Source organism: Nicotiana tabacum, chromosome 4 (genome assembly GCF_000715075.1).
Source record: "Nicotiana tabacum cultivar K326 chromosome 4, ASM71507v2, whole genome shotgun sequence".
NCBI classification, from domain to species: Eukaryota; Viridiplantae; Streptophyta; class Magnoliopsida; order Solanales; family Solanaceae; genus Nicotiana; species Nicotiana tabacum.
In genome coordinates, this window is record NC_134083.1 from 62131336 (window position 1) to 62148472 (window position 17137).

The following is a 17137-nucleotide window of genomic DNA, read 5'->3' on the forward strand; positions in this document are numbered from 1 at the left end:
TGAGGAACGATCATGGCGGGGAGGATACTATGGTTCCTTAGGTCGTATTTGATAGTCCGGAAAATTTTAGGCGATAGGGGTCAGGAGGTCCCGGGACCACTCGGAAGGCGTGGGCTATAACACACAAAAATATGTGAATCGCGCGAAATTCTAGTTGTTTGGCCGAAAAACGCAAAAAATGAGGAACGATCATGGCGGGGTGGTTACTATGGTTCCTTAGGTCGTATTTGTTGGCCTGGAAAATTTTTAGGCGATCGAGGTTTGGGGTTTTCGGGACCCCTGAGAAGGCGTGGGCTAAAGCACACGAAAATATGGAAATCGCGTGGAATTCTAGTTTTTTGGCTGAAAAATGCAAAAGACTAGGAACGATCATGGCGGGGCAGTGACTATGGTTCCTTAGGTCGTATTTGATAGTCCGGAAAATTTTTAGGCGATCCGGCTCCGGGTGGCCCGACCCACTCGGAAGGCGTGGGCGATAGCACACAAAAATATGGGAATCGGGCGGAATTCTAGTTTTTTGGCCAAAAAATGCAAAAAATGAGAAACGATCATGGCGAGGCAGTGACTATGGTTCCTTAGGTCCTAATTGATGGCCCGAAATTTTTTTAGGCGATCTGAGTCTGGAGGCCTGGCCCACTCGGAAGGCGTGGGCAATAGCACACAAAAATATGGTAATCGAGCGGAATTCTAGTTTTTTGGCCGAAAAACGCAACAAATGAGGAATGATCATGGGTGGGCGGTGACTATGGTTCCTTAGGTCGTATTTGATAGTCCGGAAAAACATTAGGCGATAGGGGTCCGGAGTTCCCGGGTTCACTTGGAAGGCGTGGGCTATAGGACACGAAAATATGGGAATCGCGCGGAGTTCTAGTTTTTTGGCCGAAAAATGCAAAGCATTTGGATCGATCATGGTGGGGCGGTGACTATGGTACCTTAGGTCGTATTTGTTAGTCCGGAAAAATTTTAGGCGATCGGGGTCCGCGACTCCCCGGACCACTTGGAAGGCGTGGGTATAGCACACGAAAATATAGGAATCGGGTGTAATTCTAGTTTTTTGGCCGAAAAATGCAAAAAAAGAGAAACGATGATCGCGGGGCGGTTACTATGGTTCCTTAGGTCGTATTTGACGGCCCGGAAAAATTTTAGGCGATCGGGGTCCGAGGGTCCCGGAACCACTTGGAAGAGTGGGCAATAGCACACAAAAATATTGTAATCGGGCGGAATTCTAGGTCGTATTTGATATTCCGGAAAAATTTTAGGCGATAGGGGTCCGGAGTTCCCGGGTTCACTTGGAAGGCGTGGGCTATAGGACACGAAAATATGGGAATCGCGCGGAATTCTAGTTTTTTGGGTCAAAAACGAAAAAAACTAGGAACGATCATGGCTGGGCGGTGACTATGGTTCCTTAGGTCTTATTTGATAGTCCGGAAAAATTTTAGGCGATAGGGGTCCGCCTCTCTTGGGACCACTCGGAAGGCGTGGGCTATAACACACAAAAATATGGGAATCGCGCGGAATTTTAGTTGTTTGGCCGAAAAACGCAAAAAATAAGGAACGATCATGGCAGGGCGGATAATATGGTTCCTTAGGTTGTATTAGATTGCCCGGAAAAATTTTAGGCGATCGGGGTCTGCGGCTCTTGGGACCACTCGGAATGCGTGGATATAGCACACGAAAATATGGGAATCGGGCGAAATTCTAGGTCTTTTTCAGTAACATGCAAAAAATGTGGAAAGATCTTGGCAGGGCGGTGACTATGGTTCCTTTGGTCTTATTTGATAGTCCGGAAAAATATTAGGCGATAGGGGTCCGGAGGTCCCGGGACCACAAGAAAGGCGTGGGCTATAACACACAAAAATATGGGAATCGCGCGGAATTCTACTTGTTTGGCCAAAAAACGCAAAAAATGAGTAACGATCATGGCGGGGTGGATACTATGGTTCCTTAGGTCGTATTTGATAGTCCGGAAAAATTTTAGGCGGTAGGGGTCAGGAGGTCCCGGGACCACTCGGAAGGCGTGGGCTATAACACACTAAAATATGGGAATCGCGCGGAATTCTAGTTGTTTGGCCGATAAACGCAAAAAATGAGGAACGATCATGGCAGCGTGGTTACTATAGTTCCTTAGGTCGTATTTGATGGCCCGGAAAATTTTTAGGCGATCGGGGTTCGGGGTTCGGGGTTCCCGGGACCCCTTGGAAGGCGTGGGCTAAAGCACACGAAAATATGGAAATCGCGCGGAATTCTAGTTTTTTGGCTGAAAAACGCAAATGACTAGGAACGATCATGGCGGGGAGGTGACTATGGTTCCTTAGGTCGTATTTGATAGTCCGAAAAATTTTTAGGCGATCCGGCTCCGGGGGGCCCGACCCACTCGGAAGGCGTGGGCGATATAGCACACAAAAATATGGGAATCGGGCGGAATTCTAGTTTTTTGGCCAAAAATGCAAAAAATGAGAAACGATCATGGCGAGGTGGTGACTATGGTTCCTTAGGTCCTAATTGATGGCCCAAAACCTTTTTAGGCAATCCGAGTCCGGCGGCCCGGCCCACTCGGAAGACGTGGGCAATAGCACACAAAAATATGGTAATCGGGCAGAATTCTAGTTTTTTGGCCAAAAATGCAAAAAATGCAAAACATGAGGAACGATCATGGAGAGGCGGTGACTATGGTTCCTTAGGTCCTAATTGATGGCCCGAAAGTTTTTTAGGCAATCCGAGTCCAGCGGCCTGGCCCACTCGGAAGGCGTGGGGCACACAAAAATATGGTAATCGAGCGGAATTCTAGTTTTTTGGCCGAAAAATGCAATAAATGAGGAACGATCAAGGCGGAGCGGTGACTATGGTTCCTTAGGTCGTATTTGATGGCCCAAAAAATTATAGGCGATCAGGGTCCACGGCTCCCGGGACCACTCGGAAGGGGTAAGCTATAGCACACGAAAATATGCAAATCGCGCGGAGTTCTAGTATTTTGGGCGAAAAATGCAAAGCATTTTGAACGATCATGGTGGGGCGGTGACTATGGTACCTTAGGTCGTATTTGATAGTCCGGAAAAATTTTAGGCGATCGGGGTCCGCGGCTCCCCGGACCATTTGGAAGGCGTGGGTATAGCACACGAAAATATGGGAATCGGGCGTAATTCTGGTTTTTTGGCCGAAAAATGCAAAAAATGAGAAACGATGATCGCGGGGCGGTTACTATGGTTCCTTAGGTCGTATTTGACTGCCCGGAAAAATTTTAGGCGATCGGGGTCCGGGGGTCCCGGAACCACTTGGAAGGGTGGGCAATAGCACACAAAAATATTGTAATCGGGCAAAATTCTAGTTTTTTGGCCGAAAAACGTAACAAATGAGGAATGATCATGGCTGGGCGGTGACTATGGTTCCTTAGGTCAATATTTGATAGTCCGGAAAAATTTTAGGCGATAGGGGTCCGGAGTTCCCGGGTTCACTTGGAAGGCGTGGGCTATAGGACACGAAAATAGGGGAATCGCGCGGAATTCTAGTTTTTTGGCCGAAAAACGAAAAAACTAGGAACGATTATGGCTGGGCGGTGACTATGGTTCCTTAGGTCTTATTTGATAGTCCGGAAAAATTTTAGGCGATAGAGGTTCGCGTCTCTTGGGACCACTCGGAATGCGTGGGTATAGCGCACAAAAATATGGGAATCGGGCAAAATTCTAGTTGTTTGGCCGAAAAACGCAAAAAATGACGAACGATCATGGCGGGGCGGATACTATGGTTCCTTAGGTCGTATTTGATAGTCCGGAAAATTTTTAGGCGATCGGGGTCCGGAGGTCCCGGGACCCCTCGGAAGGCGTGGGCTATAACACACAAAAATATGGGAATCGCGCGAAATTCTAGTTGTTTGGCCGAAAACGCAAAAAATAAGGAACGATCATGGCAGGGCAGATAATATGGTTCCTTAGGTCGTATTTGATTGCCCAGAAAAATTTTAGGCGATCGGGGTCCGCGGCTCTTGGGACCACTCGGAATGCGTGTGTATAGCACACGAAAATATGGGAATCGGGCGAAATTCTAGGTCTTTTTCAGTAACATGCAAAAAATGTGGAAAGATCTTGGCAGGGCGGTGACTATGGTTCCTTTGGTCTTATTTGATAGTCCGGAAAAACATTAGGTGATAGGGGTCCGGAGGTCCCGGGACCACTCGGAAGGCGTGGGCTATAACACACAAAAATATGGGAATCGCGCGGAATTCTAGTTGTCTAGCTGAAAAACACAAAAAATGAGGAACGATCATGGCGGGGCGGATACTATGTTTCCTTAGGTCGTATTTGATATTCCGGAAAAATTTTAGGCGATAGGGGTCAGGAGGTCCCGGGACCATTCGGAAGGCGTGGGCTATAACACACAAAAATATGGGAATCAGGCGAAATTCTAGTTTTTGGCCAAAAAATGCAAAAAATGAGGAACGATCATGGAGAGGCAGTGACTATGGTTCCTTAGGTCCTAATTGATGGCCCGAAAATTTTTTAGGCGATCCGAGTCCGGCGGCCCGGCCCACTCGGAAGGCGTGGGTAATAGCACACAAAAATATGGTGATCGAGCGGAATTCTAGTGTTTTGGCCAAAAATGCAAAAAATGCAAAACATGAGGAACAATCATGGCGAGACGGTGACTATGGTTCCTTAGGTCGTAATTTGATGGCCCGGAAAAAGTTTTAGGCGATGGGGGTTCGGGGTTCCCGGGACCCTTTGAAGGCATGGGCTAAAGCACACGAAAATATGGAAATCGCGCGGAATTCTAGTTTTTTGGCTGAAAAATGCAAAAGACTAGGAACGATCAAGGTGGGGCGGTGACTATGGTTTCTTAGGTCGTATTTGATAGTCCAGAAAACTTTTAGGCGATCCGGCTCCTGGGGGCCCGACCCACTCGGATAGCACACAATAATATGGGAATCGGCCGGAATTCTATTTCTTTGGCCAAAAAATGCAAAAAATGAGGAACGATCATGGCGAGGCGGTGACTATGGTTCCTTAGGTCCTAATTGATGGCCCGAAAAGTTTTTAGGCGATCCGAGTCCGGCGGCCCGGCCCACTCGGAAGGCGTGGGCAATAGCACACAAAAATATGGTAATCGAACGAAATTCTAGTTTTTTGGCCGAAAAACGCAATAAATGAGGAACGATCATGTTGGGGCGGTGACTGTGGTTCCTTAGGTCTTATTTGATGGCCCGAAAAATTTTAGGCGATCGGGGTCCACGGCTCCCGGGACCACTCGGAAGGCGTAAGCTATAGCACACGAAAATATACAAATCGCGCAGAGTTCTAGATTTTTGGCCAAAAAATGCAAAGCATTTGGAACGTTCATGGTGGGGCGGTGACTATGGTACCTTAGGTCGTATTTGAAAGTCCAGAAAAATTTTAGGCGATCGGGGTCCGCGGCTCCCCGGACCACCTGGAAGGCGTGGGTATAGCACACGAAAATATGGGAATCGGACGTAATTCTAGTTTTTTGGCCGAAAAATGCAAAAAATGAGAAACGATGATGGCGGGGCAGTTACTATGGTTCCTTAGGTCGTATTTGACGGCCCGGAAAAATTTTAGGCGATCAGGGTCCGGGGGTCCCGGAACCACTGGGAAGGGTGGGCAATAGCACACAAAAATATTGTAATCGGGCGGAATTCTAGTTTTTTGGCCGAAAACGCAACAAATGAGGAATGATCATGGCTGGGCGGTGACAATGGTTCCTTAGGTCATATTTGATAGTCCGGAAAAATTTTAGGCGATAGGGGTCCGGAGGTCCCGGGACCACTCGGAAGGTGTGGGCTATAACACACAAAAATATGGGAATCGCGCGGAATTCTAGTTGTTTGGCCGAAAAATGCAAAAAATAAGGAATGATCATGGCGGGGCGGATACTATGGTTCCTTAGCTCGTATTTGATAGTCCGAAAAAATTTTAGGCGATAGGGGTCAGGAGGTCCCGGGACCACTCCGAAGGCGTGGGCTATAACACACAACATATGGGAATCGCGCGGAATTCTAGTTGTTTGGCCGAAAAAGGCAAAAAATAAGGAACGATCATGGCTGGGCGGTGACTATGGTTCCTTAGGTCTTATTTGATTGTCCGAAAAAATTTTTGGCGATAGGGGTCCTGAGACCCGGGACCACTTGTAAGGCGTGGGTATAGCACACGAAAATATGGGAATCGGGCGGAATTCTAGTTGTTTGGCCGAAAAATGCAAAAAATGAGAAACGATCATGGCGGGAAGGTGACTATGGTTCCTTAGGTCTTATTTGATGGCCCAAAAACTTTTTAGGTGATCCGAGTGCGGGGGGCACGGCCCACTCGGAAGGCGTGGGCTATAGCACACGAAAATATGGGAATCGCGCGGAATTCTAGTTGTTTGGCCGAAAAAATCAAAAAATAAGGAACGATCATGGCGGGGCGGATACTATGGTTCCTTAGGTCGTATTTGATGGCCCGGAAAATTTTTAGGCGATCGGGGTTTGGGGTTCCCGGGACCCCTTGGAAGGCGTGGGCTAAAGCACACGAAAATATGGAAATCGCGCGAAATTCTAGTTTTTTGGCTGAAAAATGCAAAATACTAGGAACAATCATGGCGGGGCGGTGACTATGGTTCCTTAGGTCGTATTTGAAAGTCCGGAAAATTTTTAGACGATCCGGCTCCGGGGGGCCCGACCCACTCGGAAGGCGTGGGCGATAGCACACAAAAATATGGGAATCGGGCGGAATTCTATTTTTTTGGCCAAAAAATGCAAAACATGAGGAACGATCATGGCGAGGCGGTGACTATGGTTCCTTAGGTCCTAATTGATGGGCCGAAAATTTTTTAGGCGATCCGAGTCCGGGGGCCCGGCCTACTCGGAAGGCGTGGGCAATAGCACACAAAAATATGGTAATCGAGCGAAATTCTAGTTTTTTGGCCGAAAAACGCAATAAATGAGGAACGATCATGGCGGGGCGGTGACTATGGTTCCTTAGGTCTTATTTGATGGCCCGAAAAATTTTAGGCGATCGGGGTCCATGGCTCCCGGGACCACTCGGAAGGCGTAAGCCATAGCACACGAAAATATGCAAATCGCGCGGAGTTCTAGTTTTTTGGCCAAAAAATGCAAAGCATTTGGAACGATCATGGTGTGGCGGTGACTATGGTACCTTAGGTCGTATTTGGTAGTCCGGAAAAATTTTAGGCGATCGGGGTCCGCGGCTCCCCGGACCACTTGGAAGGTGTGGGTATAACACACGAAAATATGGGAATCGGGCGTAATTCTAGTTTTTTGGCCGAAAAATGCAAAAAATGAGAAACGATGATGGCGGGGCGGTTACTATGGTTCCTTAGGTCATATTTGACGGCCCGGAAAAATTTTAGGCGATCGGGGTCCGGGGGTCCCGGAACCACTGGGAAGGGTGGGCAATAGCACACAAAAATATTGTAATCGGGCGGAATTCTAGTTTTTTGGCCGAAAACGCAACAAATGAGGAATGATCATGGATGGGCGGTGACTATGGTTCCTTAGGTCATATTTGATAGTCCGGAAAAATTTTAGGCGATAGGGGTCCTGAGGTCCCGGGACCACTCGGAAGGTGTGGGCTATAACACACAAAAATATGGGAATCGCGCGGAATTCTAGTTGTTTGGCCGAAAAACGCAACAAATAAGGAACGATCATGGCGGGGCGGATACTATGGTTCCTTAGGTCGTATTTGATAGTCCGAAAAAATTTTAGGCAATAGGGGTCAGGAGGTCCCGGGACCACTCGGAAGGCGTGGGCTATAACACACAACATATGGGAATCGCGCGGAATTCTAGTTGTTTGGCCGAAAAAGGCAAAAAATAAGGAACAATCATGGCTGGGCGGTGACTATGGTTTCTTAGGTCTTATTTGATAGTCCGGAAAATTTTTTGGCGATAGGGGTCCTGAGACCCGGGACCACTTGTACGGCGTGGGTATAGCACACGAAAATATGGGAATCGGGCGAAATTCTAGTTGTTTGGCCGAAAAAACGCAACAAATGAGGAATGATCATGGCTGGGCGGTGACTATGGTTCCTTAGGTCGTATTTGATAGTCCGGGAAAATTTTAGGCGATAAGGGTCCTGAGGTCCCGGGACCACTCGGAAGGGTGGGCAATAGCACACAAAAATATTGTAATCGCGCGGAATTCTAGTTTTTTGGCCGAAAATGCAACAAATGAGGAATGATCATGGCTGGGCGGTGACAATGGTTCCTTAGGTCATATTTGATAGTCCGGAAAAATTTTAGGCGATAGGGGTCCTGAGGTCCCGGGACCACTCGGAAGGTGTGGGCTATAACACACAAAAATATGGGAATCGCGCAGAATTCTAGTTGTTTGGCCGAAAAACGCAAAAAATAAGGAATGATCATGGCGGGGCGGATACTATGGTTCCTTAGCTCGTATTTGATTGTCCGAAAAAAATTTTGGCGATAGGGGTCCTGAGACCCGGGACCACTTGTAAGGCGTGGGTATAGCACACGAAAATATGGGAATCGGGCGGAATTCTAGTTGTTTGGCCGAAAAATGCAAAAAATGAGAAACGATCATGGCGGGAAGGTGACTATGGTTCCTTAGGTCTTATTTGATGGCCCAAAAACTTTTTAGGTGATCCGAGTGCGGGGGGCACGGCCCACTCGGAAGGCGTGGGCTATAGCACACGAAAATATGGGAATCGCGCGGAATTCTAGTTGTTTGGCCGAAAAACACAAAAAATAAGGAACGATCATGGCGGGGCGGATACTATGGTTCCTTAGGTCGTATTTGATTGCTCGGAAAAATTTTAGGCGATCGGGGTCCGCGGCTTCCCGGGACCCCATGGAAGGCATGGGCTAAAGCACACGAAAATATGGAAATCGCGCGGAATTCTAGTTTTTTGGCTGAAAAATGCAAAAGACTAGGAACGATCATGGCGGGGCGGTGACTATGGTTCCTTAGGTCGTATTTGATAGTCCGGAAAATTTTTAGACGATCCTGCTCCGGGGGGCCCGACCCACTCGGAAGGCGTGGGCGATAGCACACAAAAATATGGGAATCGGGCGGAATTCTATTTTTTGGCCAAAAAATGCAAAACATGAGGAACGATCATGGCGAGGTGGTGACTATGGTTCCTTATGTCCTAATTGATGGGCCGAAAATTTTTTAGGCGATCCGAGTCCGGCGGCCCGGCCTACTCGGAAGGCGTGGGCAATAGCACACAAAAATATGGTAATCGAGCGAAATTCTAGTTTTTTGGCCGAAAAACGCAATAAATGAGGAACGATCATGGCGGGGCGGTGACTATGGTTCCTTAGGTCTTATTTGATGGCCCGAAAAATTTTAGGCGATCGGGGTCCACGGCTCCCGGGACCACTCGGAAGGCGTAAGCCATAGCACACGAAAATATGCAAATCGCGCGGAGTTCTAGTTTTTTGGCCAAAAAATGCAAAGCCTTTGGAACGATCTTGGTGTGGCGGTGACTATGGTACCTTAGGTCGTATTTGGTAGTCCGGAAAAATTTTAGGCGATCGGGGTCCGCGGCTCCCCGGACCACTTGGAAGGAGTGGGTATAGCACACGAAAATATGGGAATCGGGCGTAATTCTAGTTTTTTGGCCGAAAAATGCAAAAAATGAGAAACGATGATGGCGGGGCAGTTACTATGGTTCCTTAGGTCATATTTGATGGCCCAAAAAAATTTTAGGCGATCGGGGTCCGGGGGTCCCGGAACGACTGGGAAGGGTGGGCAATAGCACACAAAAATATTGTAATCGGGCGGAATTCTAGTTTTTTGGCCGAAAACGCAACAAATGAGGAATGATCATGGATGGGCGGTGACTATGGTTCCGTAGGTCATATTTGATAGTCCGGAAAAATTTTCGGCGATAGGGGTCCTGAGGTCCCGGGACAAACTCGGAAGGTGTGGGCTATAACACACAAAAATATGGGAATCGCGCGGAATTCTAGTTGTTTGGCCGAAAAACGCAAAAAATAAGGAACGATCATGGCGGGGCGGATACTATGGTTCCTTAGGTCGTATTTGATAGTCCGAAAAAATTTTAGGCAATAGGGGTCAGGAGGTCCCGGGACCACTCGGAAGGCGTGGGCTATAACACACAACATATGGGAATCGCGCGGAATTCTAGTTGTTTGGCCGAAAAAGGGAAAAAATAAGGAACGATCATGGTTGGGCGGTGACCTATGGTTTCTTAGGTCTTATTTGATAGTCCGGAAAATTTTTTGGCGATAGGGGTCCTTAGACCCGGGACCACTTGTAAGGCGTGGGTATAGCACACGAAAATATGGGAATCGGGCGGAATTCTAGTTGTTTCGCCGAAAATTGCAAAAAATGAGAAACGATCATGGCGTGAAGGTGACTATGGTTCCTTAGGTCTTATTTGATGGCCCAAAAACTTTTTAGGTGATCCGAGTGCGGGGGGCACGGCCCACTCGGAAGGCGTGGGCTATAGCACACGAAAATATGGGAACCGCGCGGAATTCTAGTTGTTTGGCCGAAAAACACAAAAAATAAGGAACGATCATGGCGGGGCGGATACTATGGTTCCTTAGGTCGTATTTGATGGCCCGGAAAATTTTTAGGCGATCGGGGTTCGGGGTTCCCGGGACCCCTTGGAAGGCGTCGGCTATAGCACACGAAAATATGGAAATCGCGCGGAATTCTAGTTTTTTGGCTGAAAAATGCAAAAGACTAGGAACAATCATGGCGGGGCGGTGACTATGGTTCCTTAGGTCGTATTTGATAGTCCGGAAAATTTTTAGGCGATCCGGCTCCGGGGGGCCCGACCCACTCGTAAGGCGTGGGCGATAGCACACAAAAATATGGGAATCGGGCGGAATTCTATTTTTTTGGCCAAAAAAGGCAAAACATGAGGAACGATCATGGCGAGGCGGTGACTATGGTTCCTTAGGTCCTAATTGATGGGCAAAAATTTTTTTAGGCGATCCGAGACCGGCGGCCCGGCCTACTCGGAAGGCGTGGGCAATAGCACACAAAAATATGGTAATCGAGCGAAATTCTAGTTTTTTGGCCGAAAAACGCAATAAATGAGGAACGATCATGGCGGGGCGGTGACTATGGTTCCTTAGGTCTTATTTGATGGCCCGAAAAATTTTAGGTGATCGGGGTCCACGGCTCCCGGGACCACTCGGAAGGCGTAAGCCATAGCACACGAAAATATGCAAATCGCGCGGAGTTCTAGTTTTTTGGCCAAAAAATGCAAAGCATTTGGAATGATCATGGTGTGGCGGTGACTATGGTACCTTAGGTCGTATTTGGTAGTCCGAAAAAATTTTAGGCGATCGGGGTCCGCGGCTCCCCGGACCCCTTGGAAGGAGTGGGTATAGCACACAAAAATATGGGAATCGGGCGTAATTGTAGTTTTTTTGCCGAAAAATGCAAAAAATGAGAAACCATGATAGCGGGGCGGTTACTATGGTTCCTTAGGTCGTATTTGACGGCCCGGAAAAATTTTAGGCGATCGGGGTCCGGGGGTCCCGGAACCACTGGGAAGGTTGGGCAATAGCACACAAAAATATTGTAATCGGGCGGAATTCTAGTTTTTTGGCCGAAAAATGCAACAAATGAGGAATAATCATGACTGGGCGGTGAGTATGGTTCCTTAGGTCATATTTGATTGTCCGGAAAAATTTTAGACCATAGGGGTCCTGAGGTCCCGAGACCACTGGGAAGGTGTGGGCTATAACACACAAAAATATGGGAACCGCGCGGAATTCTAGTTGTTTGGCAGAAAAATGCAAAAAATAAGGAACGATCATGGCGGGGCGGATACTATGATTCCTTAGGTCGTGTTTGATTGCCCGAAAAAATTTTAGGCGATCGGGGTCCGCGGCTCTTGGGACCACTCGGAATGCGTGGGTATAGCACACGAAAATATGGGAATCGGGCGAAATTCTAGGTCTTTTTCAGTAACATGCAAAAAATGTGGAAAGATCATGGCAGGGTGGTTACTATGGTTCCTTAAGTCATATTTGATGGCCCAGAAAAATTTTAGGCGATCGGGGCCCGGGGGTCCCGGAACCACTAGGAAAGGTGGGCAATAGCACACAAAAATATTGTAATCGGGCGGAATTCTAGTTTTTTGGCCGAAAAACGCAACAGATGTGGAATATCATGGCGGGGCAGATACTATGGTTTCTTAGGTCGTATTTGATAGTCCGGAAAAATTTTAGGCGATAGGGGTCAGGAGGTCCTGGGACCACTCGGAAGGCGTGGGCTATAACACACAAAAATATTGGAATCGCGCGAAATTCTAGTTGTTTGGCCGAAAAACGCAAAAACTAAGGAACGATCATGGCTATGCGGTGACTATGGTTCCTTAGGTCTTATTTGATAGTCCGGAAATATTTTAGGCGATAGGGGTCCTGAGACCCGGGACCACTTGTAAGGCATGGGTATAGCGCACGAAAATATGGGAATCGGGCGGAATTCTAGTTGTTTGGCCGAAAAATGCAAAAAAAGAGGAATGATCATGGAGGGGAGGATACTATGGTTCCTTAGGTCGTATTTGATAGTCCGGAAAAATTTTAGGCGATAGGGGTCAGGAGGTCCCGAGACCACTCGGAAGGCGTGGGCTATAACACACAAAAATATGGAAATCACGCGGAATTCTAGTTGTTTGGCCGAAAAACGCAAAAAATAAGGAACGATCATGGCGGGGTGGATACTATGGTTCCTTAGGTCGTATTTGATGGCCCGAAAAATTTTTAGGCGATCGGGGTTCCCGGGACCCCTTGGAAGGCGTGGGCTAAAGCAAACGAAAATATGGAAATCGCGCGAAATTCTAGTTTTTTGGCTGAAAAATGCAAAAGCCTATGAACGATCATGGCGGGGCAGTGACTATGGTTCCTTAGGTCGTATTTGATAGTCCGAAAATTTTTTAGGCGATCCGGCTCCGGGGGGCCCGACCCACTCGGAAGGCGTGGGCGATAGCACACACAAATATGGTAATCGGGCGGAATTCTAGTTTTTTGGCCGAAAAACGCAACAAATGAGGAATGATCATGGCTGGGCGGTGACTATGGTTCCTTAGGTCATATTTGATAGTCCGGAAAAATTTTATGCGATCGGGGTCCGCGGCTCCCCGGACCACTTGGAAGGCGTGGGTATAGCACACAAAAATATGGGAATTAGGCGTAATTCTAGTTTTTTGGCCGAAAAATGCAAAAAATGAGAAACGATGATGGCGGGGCAGTTACTATGGTTCCTTAGGTCATATTTGATGGCCCGGAAAAATTTTAGGCGATCGAGGTCCGGGGGTCCCGGAACCACTGGGAAGGGTGGGCAATAGCACACAAAAATATTGTAATCGGGCGGAATTCTAGATTTTTTGCCGAAAAATGCAACAAATGAGGAATGATCATGGCTGGGCGGTGACTATGGTTCCTTAGGTCATATTTGATAGTCCGGAAAAATTTTAGGCGATAGGGGTCCTGAGGTCCCGGGACCACTCGGAATGTGTGGGCTATAACACACAAAAATATGGGAATCGCGCGAAATTCTGCGAAAAACACAAAAAATAAGGAACGATCATGGCGGGGCGGATATTATGGTTCCTTAGGTCGTATTTGATTGCCCGGAAAAATTTTAGGCGATCGGGGTCCGCGGCTCTTGGGACCACTCGGAATGCGTGGGTATAGCACACGAAAATATGGGAATCGGGCGAAATTCTAGGTTTTTTCAATAACATGCAAAAAATGTGGAAAGATCTTGGCAGGGTGGTGACTATGGTTCCTTTTGTCTTATTTGATAGTCCGGAAAAATATTAGGCGATCGGGGTCCGGGGGTCCCGGAACCACTTGGAAGGGTGGGCAATAGCACACAAAAATATTGTAATCGGGCGGAATTCTAGTTTTTTGGCCGAAAAACGCAACAAATGAGGAATGATCATGGCGGGGCGGATACTATGGTTCCTTAGGTTGTATTTGATAGTCCGGAACTATTTTAGGCGATAGGGGTCCGGAGACCCGGGACCACTTGTAAGGCATGGGTATAGCACACGAAAATATGGGAATCGGGCGGAATTCTAGTTGTTTGGCCGAAAAATGCAAAAAAAGAGGAACGATCATGGCGGGGCAGATACTATGGTTCCTTAGTTCATATTTGATAGTCCGGAAAAATTTTAGGCGATAGGGGTCAGGAGGTCCCGGGACCACTCGGAAGGCGTGGGCTATAACACACAAAAATATGGGAATCGCGCGGAATTCTAGTTCTTTGGCCGAAAAACGCAAAACATAAGGAACGATCATGGCGGGGCGGATACTATGGTTCCTTAGGTCGTATTTGATGGCCCGGAAAATTTTTAGGCGATCGGGGTTCGGGGTTCCCGGGACCCCTTGGAAGGCGTGGGCTAAAGCAAACGAAAATATGGAAATCGCGCGGAATTCTAGTTTTTTGGCTGAAAAATGCAAAAGACTATGAACGATCATGGCGGGGCGGTGACTATGGCTCCTTAGGTCGTATTTGATTGCCCAGAAAAATTTTAGGCGATCGGGGTCCGCGGCTCTTGGGACCACTCGGAATGCGTGGGTATATCACACGAAAATATGGGAATCAGGCGAAATTCTAGGTTTTTTCAGTAACATGCAAAAAATGTGGAAAGATCTTGGCAGGGTGGTGACTATGGTTCCTTTGGTCTTATTTGATAGTCCGGAAAAATATTAGGCGATAGGGGTCCGGAGATCCCGGGACCACTCGGAAGGCGTGGGCTATAACACACAAAAATATGGGAATCGCGCGGAATTCTAGTTGTTTGGCCGAAAAACGCAAAAAAGAAGGAACGATCATGGCGGGGCGGATACTATGGTTCCTTAGGTCGTATTTGATAGTCCGGAAAATTTTTAGGCGATAGGGGTCAGGAGGTCCCGGGACCACTCGGAAGGCGTGGGCTATAACACACAAAAATATGGGAATCGCGCGGAATTCTAGTTGTTTGGCCGAAAAACGCAAATAATAAGGAACGATCATGGCTGGGCGGTGACTATGGTTCCTTAGGTCTTATTTGATACTCCGAAAATTTTTTTGGCGATAGGGGTCCTGAGACCCAGGACCACTTGTAAGGCGTGGGTATAACACACGAAAATATGGGAATCGGGCGGAATTCTAGTTGTTTGGCCGAAAAATGCAAAAAATGAGAAACGATCATGGAGGGAAGGTGACTATGGTTCCTTAGGTCTTATTTGATGGCCCAAAAACTTTTTAGGTGATCCGAGTGCGGGGGGAACGGCCCACTCGGAAGGCGTGGGCTATAGCACACGAAAATATGGGAACCGCACGGAATTCTAGTTGTTTGGCCGAAAAACACAAAAAATAAGGAACGATCATGGCGGGGCGGATACTATGGTTCCTTAGGTCGTATTTGATGGCCCGAAAATTTTTTAGGCGATCCAGCTCCGGGGGGCCCGACCCACTCGGAAGGCGTGGGCGATAGCACACAAAAATATGGGAATCGGGCGAAATTCTATTTTTTTGGCCAAAAAAGGCAAAACATGAGGAACGATCATGGCGAGGCGGTGACTATGGTTCCTTAGGTCCAAATTGATGGGCCGAAAAATTTTTAGGCGATCCGAGTCCGGCGGCCCGGCCTACTCGGAAGGCGTGGGCAATAGCACACAAAAATATGGTAATCGAGCGAAATTCCTGTTTTTTGGCCGAAAAACGCAATAAATGAGGAACGATCATGGCGGGGCGGTGACTATGGTTCCTTAGGTCTTATTTGATGGCCCGAAAAATTTTAGGCGATCGGGGTCCACGGCTCCCGGGACCACTCGGAAGGCGTAAGCCATAGCACACGAAAATATGCAAATCGCGCGGAGTTCTAGTTTTTTGGCCAAAAAATGCAAAGCATTTGGAACGATCATGGTGTGGCGGTGACTATGGTACCTTAGGTCGTATTTGGTAGTCCGGAAAAATTTTAGGCGATCGGGGTCCGCGGCTCCCCGGACCACTTGGAAGGAGTGGGTATAGCACACGAAAATATGGGAATCGGACGTAATTCTAGTTTTTTGGCCGAAAAATGCAAAAACTGAGAAACCATGATGGCGGGGCGGTTACTATGGTTCCTTAGGTCGTATTTGACGGCCCGGAAAAATTTTAGGCGATCGGGGTCCGGGGGTCCCGGAACCACTGGGAAGGTTGGGCAATAGCACACAAAAATATTGTAATCGGGCGGAATTCTAGTTTTTTGGCCGAAAAACGCAACAAATGAGGAATGATCATGACTGGGCGGTGAGTATGGTTCCTTAGGTCATATTTGATTGTCCGGAAAAATTTTAGGCCATAGGGGTCCTGAGGTCCCGAGACCACTGGGAAGGTGTGGGCTATAACACACAAAAATATGGGAATCGCGCGGAATTCTAGTTGTTTGGCAGAAAAACGCAAAAAATAAGGAACGATCTTGGCGGGGCGGATACTATGATTCCTTAGGTCGTGTTTGATTGCCCGAAAAAATTTTAGGCGATCGGGGTCCGCGGCTCTTGGGACCACTCGGAATGCGTGGGTATAGCACACGAAAATATGGGAATCGGGCGAAATTCTAGGTCTTTGTCAGTAACATGCAAAAAATGTGGAAAGATCTTGGCAGGGTGGTTACTATGGTTCCTTAAGTCGTATTTGATGGCCCAGAAAAATTTTAGGCGATCGGGGTCCGGGGGTCCCTGAACCACTGGGAAAGGTGGGCAATAGCACACAAAAATATTGTAATCGGGCGGAATTCTAGTTTTTTGGCCGAAAAACGCAACAAATGAGGAATGATCATGGCGGGGCGGATACTATGGTTCCTTAGGTCGTATTTGATAGTCCGGAAAAATTTTAGGCGATAGGGGTCAGGAGGTCCTGGGACCACTCGGAAGGCGTGGGCTATAACACACAAAAATATGGGAATCGCGCGGAATTCTAGTTGTTTGGCCGAAAAACACAAAAACTAAGGAACGATCATGGCTATGCGGTGACTATGGTTCCTTAGGTCTTATTTGATAGTCCGGAAATATTTTAGGCGATAGGGGTCCTGAGACCCGGGACCACTTGTAAGGCATGGGTATAGCACACGAAAATATGGGAATCGGGCGGAATTCTAGTTGTTTGGCCGAAAAATGCAAAACAAGAGGAACGATCATGGAGGGG